Raw genomic sequence first — 7,500 nt, 5'->3', positions numbered from 1 at the left:
CTCCACTGTTTACTCCACCTCCTCTTCCACTCAGTTTCTCCATAGTTCATCCCATCTCCACAACTCCACTTCCTCCACCTGCTCCACCTTCTCCTCCACTCAAGAGATTCACAACATATTAACAAAGTATTCAGATCCTCCACCTCATCCATCACGGTGGAGGAATCTGATGCTAATGTATAAGTTACGGTCCACTTATCTAATCCACCTATCCACTTTTTTTGTCTTTGTTTTTCTTCTTCTTCTTCTTCTTTTTCTTCTTCTTCCCTCCCTCCCTCCCCCTCTTTCGTGCGTCTAGATGATTTATTTTAGGTATTTTATTTATTTATTTTTTTCTAAGTAATTTTCGTGTTGTCATTGGAATATGCGTAGTGTGTGTGTGTGTGTGTGTGTGTGTGTGTGTGTGTGTGTGTGTGTGTGTGTGTGTGTGTGTGTGTGTGTGTGTGTGTGTGTGACAGCCTCTCCCCTTTCCTTCCTAAAAAGTTGTTTGTTCACATATTATTTCCTTCACTTTAATCAGTTTCATATTTTTTTGTCTTTTCCTTCATCTTAACAATATTTTTTTTTAATCCTATATATTAATAATCTGATTTAATATATCTCCCCCTATTTCTCTCTCTCTCTCTCTCTCTTTTTCTTCTTCTCTTCTATCTCCTCATATATTCTTTTTAATTTCCTTACTTATAGATGGAAGAAGAGAATAAAAAGGAGAAATTCACATTATACAACTCTCTCTTTTCTATCTCCTCTCTTCTACTTCTTCATATTCTCTTATACATCCTTTCTTATATAATTTCTCGGTACATGAGGAAGGTAAAGGAGAAGGAGAATAAAGTCGAGAGTCACATCATCATAGTGGGGGAAAAGAATATAAACTCTCGTACCCACAGGCAAACAATTGTCGTACTTCGTGGGGAGAGGGGGGAGGGGGAAGAAGACTTAGTACACACGTCAGGTCATTGTCGTACACCACCGACGAGTTATATACAATTACATAGGCTCTAATACATCACCAGATCACAGGCGTGGTTACAAAATATCAATTACCACTCACTCTCTCTCTCTTCGACTCGTATTTCAAAGCACTTCGATATCTCATTCCCTCTACTGCTTTCAACAGGTTCTAGTGGCAGTTGTTGGGGTTTTCAAGGCTTTTTTTGTGATTCTGGTGATAGTTTGTGGTTGTAGAGGAAGTTATTGGGGTTTTCGAGATTCCAGTGGTAGTTTGACAGGTTGTAGTGGAAGTTATTGGGGTTTTCAAGGAAGTTTTTGTGATTCTGGTGGTAGTTTGAGAGGTTGTAGTGGAAGTTATTGGTATTTTCTAAGTTAATTTTGTGATTCTGAAGTTGTTTGACAGGTTGTAGAGGAAGTCATTAGGGTTTTCAAAGGTGGATTTGTGATTCCGGTGATAATTTGAAGTTAAAATGCAAGTTATTGGGTTTTCAAGGGTGGTTTTGTGATTCCGGTGATAGCTTGGCAGGCTGTAGTGATTATGAGGGTTTTCAAAGGTATTTTCAAGAATCCGGTGAGTTTGACATTTTCTGGTGGAAGTTATTGGTTTTCAAGGGTGTTTCATGGTTCTGATAATAATCTAACATGTTCTACTGGAAGTTATTGGAGTTTTTAAGAATTTAATGATAGTTTAACAGGTTGTAGTGGAAGCTATTGGTTTAAATGGTTTAGTGGAAGTTATGGGAGTTTTCGAGAATCTATTTCTAGTGGAAGTTATTGGGGGTTTCCAAGATTGTTTCCGTGACTTTAATGACTGAGAACAAGTTTTAATGGAAGATCGTGTAAGTTATTGAAATATTTTTGAAGAACGTACCATAAATTGAGTGAGTCGAAGGAAATTTCTTGGGTTTTCCATTGTTTTTAGTGACAATCACGAGTGATGTCACAATGATAACAAAGAAGGAGGGTTGGGAAGGGGTGGGGGAGAGAACCTGACTGATCATCCTTGTAGCCTTTGAAAACAGTCGGGTGAGAGGTCCAAGTGCTTCTAAGATACGAGCCTTCCTCTCACTCCTTCTCTTTCTCTCTCTCGCTCTCTCACTCGCTCCTTCAGGTCCCTTTGTACATTGTAAAAAACGGAGAAAAAAATAGTGTCTTGACCAATGCCAGTCCTCCGTACAAAGCGGCAGCGAATCACAGTGGGGCTTACACTAAACACCTTATGACAACTCACCAATCACAGCTCGTCTCATAGAAAATGGCTCACGGTTCACATCACAGCACAGACTAATATATTTTTGTGTTTTTTTTTTTTTGTCTTACATAGTTTTTTTTTTAGTATTCCAGTTCTGTTATCTAGTTTTTTTTTTTTTATATCATCTTCTCACCGTCACTTCCGCCTCGCCACATCACAGTCCCAATCACAAGAATCATCATCGAGTTACCTAGTTACTTAATTACTTATCTCACAGGTGTAATTTCAGGTAAATATTCATCTATGTATATAAGAGTTACAATAATTCCACTTTTTGTTCAGGAGTATACAAATGTGTTTTACAATTCTCTCTCTCTCTCTCTCTCTCTCTCTCTCTCTCTCTCTCTCTCTCTCTCAAGGCCAAGTCATTATGAATAACTGCTTGCAATGTACAATTTTTGTTTCATTTTTTTTCTTTTCAATCACACGTGATCATATTTTTTCTCTTTTCACTCCAGTCGCTCTGTGTCTTTGTGTTTCGTTCAATGTGTTTTTTTTTTCATCGCTCCGTACTAAATACTTGCATTCTTTCTTACATACATACGTACATACATTACAATACGAAACGTAAGGAAACACTCGCTCGGTCAGTCCATTTTGGTGAGTGAACGAAGCATTTTGAAACACCTCTCACGTCGTATCCGTAACTTACAACTAAGCAAAGACCTTCTCTGGACCAACCATTACGAAAACAGTTGTCAAATGGGCAAAACAGCTGAAAAGGGAAAAAAAATCGAACGAAAACTAAAGGAAACAACAGCGAAACATGTGGAAAAGCAGGAAAAAAACTGAAAAAAATCGATTTGTGGCAGTTGAACGAAAAATTACGAAACAGCCTTCGATTCTAACCTAAAAAAAAAGAAAAAAAAAAAGGAAAGCGAAAATTAACCAAAAAATATATATAAACAATTATTCTAAGCAATCTTAAACTAAAGGAACCAATTTAGTGAGTGTGTGTTTGTGTGTACGTAGATGTGTTTGCCTTCACCTTATTATAAAACATGATGTCACTCCCTCGGGTTGTGACATCACCATCTTGTAAACACCTCATGAAATCATCACAATCATCATCACCATCATCACCATTATTATTATTACAACTAATGTTATCTCTACTGCAGTGTGTGTGTGTGTGTGTGTGTGTGTGTGTGTGTGTGTGTGTGTGTGTGTGTGTGTGTGTGCGCGCGCGTGTGCGTGCGTGTGTGTGTGTGCGTGTTTGGTGACAGGACAATGACCTCTCTCTCTCTCTCTCTCTCTCTCTCTCTCTCTCTCTCTCTCTCTCTCTCTGTTTGTTTATGAACAGGAACAAACATGAGATGATCAATTATGGAAATAATAATAATAATAATAATAATAATAATAATAATAATAAAGTAACGAGTAAGAGGAATAATAATAAATTTATGCACACACGCACACGTACACAAACACACACACACACACACACACACACACACTCTTATTAAATCTACAGGAACACTTTTTAAGTACACACAGCACTATATAATGTACGTATGCATGTATGTGTTTATCCATGTACGTATGTATGCCTTTATATGTACGTATGTGTATGCGTGCGCGTGTGTGTACGTTTTTCTAAAGGGATGTGTGTACGTGTCTACACATCGTATACATATGTATTCGATATACATACATAGGGAGGCTCGCGGCCGTCAGGTTATCACTATACATCACTATACACTAGTCACTATCACCACCATACAGCTTACAAAAGAGTTAGGTCATCACATATTGTATCTCTCACCACAGTAGGACTCATCATCGTCATCAGCAGTGGTTATATCATCATCATCATCCCCATCATCGTCATCATGGTCGTCGTCGCATTGAGGGGGGGTGGTGCCGTCACCGTCACCGTCACCACCACCACCATCACCACCACCACCACCACCGTTAGAATAAGCTCGTAACCCAATGCACCTCTCTCTCTCTCTCTCTCTCTCTGTGGCAGTGTCAGTAATCTAAGGCAAATTTACTCATCCATATACACAGGGAGCGTCGCCCCCCTCCTCCTTTTACTTGCTAACATCTCCCGCCCCCCTTAAGCTGACCTGCGCAGGTGTGTCCATCAACCTGCGCCACACCTATGATTTGTTTGACATTCACACATATTGGTTACCGATGTGAGGCTCGTCATTCATTCGTGTGTGTGTGTGTGTGTGTGTGTGTGTGTGTGTGTGTGTGTGTGTGTGTGTGTGTGTGTGTGGTTAGTAGTAATAGCTAGTATTGGTAGTAGTGGCAAACTGATATGTAAAATACTTCCCAGTTAGTTAGTTAGTTGTTAGTAGTAGTACTAGTAGTAGTAATAGTAGTAGTTAGTAGTAGTAGTAGTAGTAGTAGTAGTAGTAGTAGTAGTAGTAGTAGTAGTAGTAGTAGTAGTAGTAGTTGTTGTTGTTGTATACGCGTGTAGCAAATGTTGGTTGCACTAGTTGGAGGTAGCTACTGTTGGGAGCTTTGTAGTGGGCGAGGGAGTAGGGGTGGCAGTAGTAGTGGTAGTAGTAGTGGTGGTGGTGGTGGAGTGGCGGTAGTGGTGGTGGTAACAACAACATCAACGGGCAGACTGGTGGTGGGGGTGTGGGGTGGGATGGCTCAGACGGTAGAGCGGGGGGTAGGCTGCAGGGACGGGTGGGGGTAGACAGACTGCCACATCCTGACTGTTGTAGAAGTGGCAGGAGGAGGAGGAGGAGGAGGAGGAGGAGGAGGAGGAGGAGGAGGAGGAGGAGGAGGAGGAGGAGGAGGAGGAGGAACAGCAGCAAGAACGATTACAAAAAACGGAGAGAACGAGAACAAGAATTAGGGGCAAAAAAAGTAGCAGGAGGAGGAGGAGGAGGAAGAGGAGGAGGAGTGGGGAGAGCTAGATGAAGAGAAGGAAAAACAGCAGTAACACCAAGATGACACTGAACGTAGTAGTAGTAGTAGTAGTAGTAGCAGCAGTAGCAGCAGGAGGAGTAGCAGCAGAAGGAGCTTAAGGCAGGAGGTGGCCTGTGGGAAGCGACGATGATGACGCAGACGGCGACTGAGGGGGTGGTGGCGGCGGCGGCGGTGGTGGTGGGTGCGGCGGCGGGGGCGGGGGCGGCATGCGGACCCCCCGGTGGCGAATACTCATATGGTTATGCAAGGAATTTCTCGTTTTATAGACATGGCCGCACACGGGACAGGGGAACGCGTGCTGCAGAGAGGAATGCTTGTCTTGCAAATGTATTTTAAGGTTGGAGCGAGTGCTTAGCAGTTTCCCGCACACTGGACACAGCCACCGGGGTTTTCTGTTTCCCAGTATCACCCCGCCCAGCGCTCCTGCAAGATAACAACAGGACGCCATGTTATTACGTGAGCTTGGTGACATGTTCCGCCACCACCACCACCACACCACCACCACCACCACCAGTACCATCACCAGTACCATCACCAGCCCCAGCCCCAGCCCTAGCCCACCACCACCACCACCTAGTCAGTCTTTCCTCTCTCTCTCTCTCTCTCTCTCTCTCTCTCTCTCTCTCTCTCTCTCTGGGTTGGTTTTATTTATCTATTTTCTTTTTTAACTTGTGATTTTGATTTTTTTCGTGTGTGTGTGTGTGTGTGTGTGTGTGTGTGTGTGTGTGTGTGTGTGTGTGTGTCATTTACCCAGTAAGATGGATGAAGGAAGGCGATGAAGTCTCCAGTCCTCAACGAACGAACGAACGAACGAACGGACACGGACACACACACACACACACACACACACACACACACAGTAGAACATGAATGTGTGTGTGTGTGTGTGTGTGTGTGTGTGTGTGTGTGTGTGTGTGTGTGTGTACGTGGGCGGGCAGCTAGGCGTGGAGGTACTGTGGGCGGGAGGAGGAGGAGGAGGAGGAGGAGGAGGAGGAGGAGGAGGAGGAGGAGGAGGAGGAGGAGGAGGAGGAGTGGGGGGCATGGCAATATCCGGGTTAGGTACAAGGTTACCCCTCCTCCTCCCCTTCCCCAACCCCTTACCCTTCCTCCCCCCCCACCACCTCGCTACTACTACTGCTCCTACCCACAACCCTCCCCAACCCTCCCCGCCACACCCACGATGCAGGGCTTTCCACACACACACACACACACACACACACACACACACACACACACACACACACAGCGAGGTTTAAATGTTAATCTAAAGGAAAACGCCATTGATAACAAAAATATATATAGAAATGACGTCTTATCTATGTATTCATCTATCTATCTACCTCCTTCTCACCCCCTCCCCTCCACCCACCCACTCTCCCACTCCCTCCACCCCTTCCTCCTGTGTCCATTCTCGATTTCATAAAAAAAAATTGATAAAAAAAAAATACATAAAAGAACGTAAATTTCTTGCTATGTACGCTTGTGTGAGTGTGTGTGTGTGTGTGTGTGTGTGTGTGTGTGTGTGTGTGTGTGTGTGTGTGTGTGTGTGTGTGTGTGTGCGTGTAGGTAGTAACAAGACTTATAAAACTACCGTGTTATTTTTCATATATAAAACTGGAGGAGGAGGAGGAGGAGGAGAGAAGAGGAGGAGGAGGAGGAGGAGGAGGAGGAGGAGGAGGAGGAGGAGGAGGAGGAGGAGGAGGAGGAGGATAACGACGACGACAAGAACGATGACGAGATCAAGAACAAGGGCCAAACACACACACACACACACACACACACACACACACACACACACACACACACACACACGGAATAAAAATTGGGATAAGACTAAGAATAACAAAATTTCCCTTTAGTCTTAAGTATTAGGGGCTGATGAATGGGTGGCGGGCTTTTTATGGGGGGGCCGGTGGTGGGTGGTGGGTAAGAATATGGGGGGAGGTGTACAGAACCACTGAGAACCACGACTGTCGGCTGGAGAGAGGAGGACTCACGGACACCTCAAGAACCACCCCGGACTCGAACCTTTAATAACCGCCTTACATTTTGGGCATTTTGAGACCACGGTGGCGCATGGAGAAGTGGTTGTGGAGAGAATTACGCGTCTTATACACGTTACGACATATGGGGCAGGGAAAGATATGCTGTAGGGGCGAGTGCTTGTCTTCCATGTGCGTCCTTAAGTTGTATTTGTTGGATAGCACCTTCAGGCAGACAGGACACGCGGCCGGTCCCCCTCCCTCCCAGCCAACGCCACCGCCACCACCACCGCCGCCGCCTCCTCCGGGACCCACCATCATCACGCTGCCTGCAAACGAAGGTACAGCACCGGTCAGTCTCTCTCTCTCTCTCTCTCTTTATACCCTCCCTCCCATATCTTTCTCTCATTCTTTTGTCTC

At 44.4% G+C, this 7,500-nt stretch overlaps 1 protein-coding gene across 2 annotated transcripts in view; it reads right to left on the bottom strand.

The window, feature by feature from the left end:
* Positions 1-7,500, bottom strand: part of LOC123518622 (broad-complex core protein isoforms 1/2/3/4/5-like) — a 101,271-nt gene that overhangs the window by 8,430 nt on the left and 85,341 nt on the right. The gene's annotated exons all lie outside the window — the stretch shown is intronic.

The sequence above is a fragment of the Portunus trituberculatus genome, chromosome 6 (assembly GCF_017591435.1).
Source record: "Portunus trituberculatus isolate SZX2019 chromosome 6, ASM1759143v1, whole genome shotgun sequence".
Lineage (NCBI taxonomy): Eukaryota > Metazoa > Arthropoda > Malacostraca > Decapoda > Portunidae > Portunus > Portunus trituberculatus.
The sequence above is the reverse complement of the archived record's forward strand: the minus strand, read 5'-3'. Positions and strand labels throughout refer to the sequence as shown.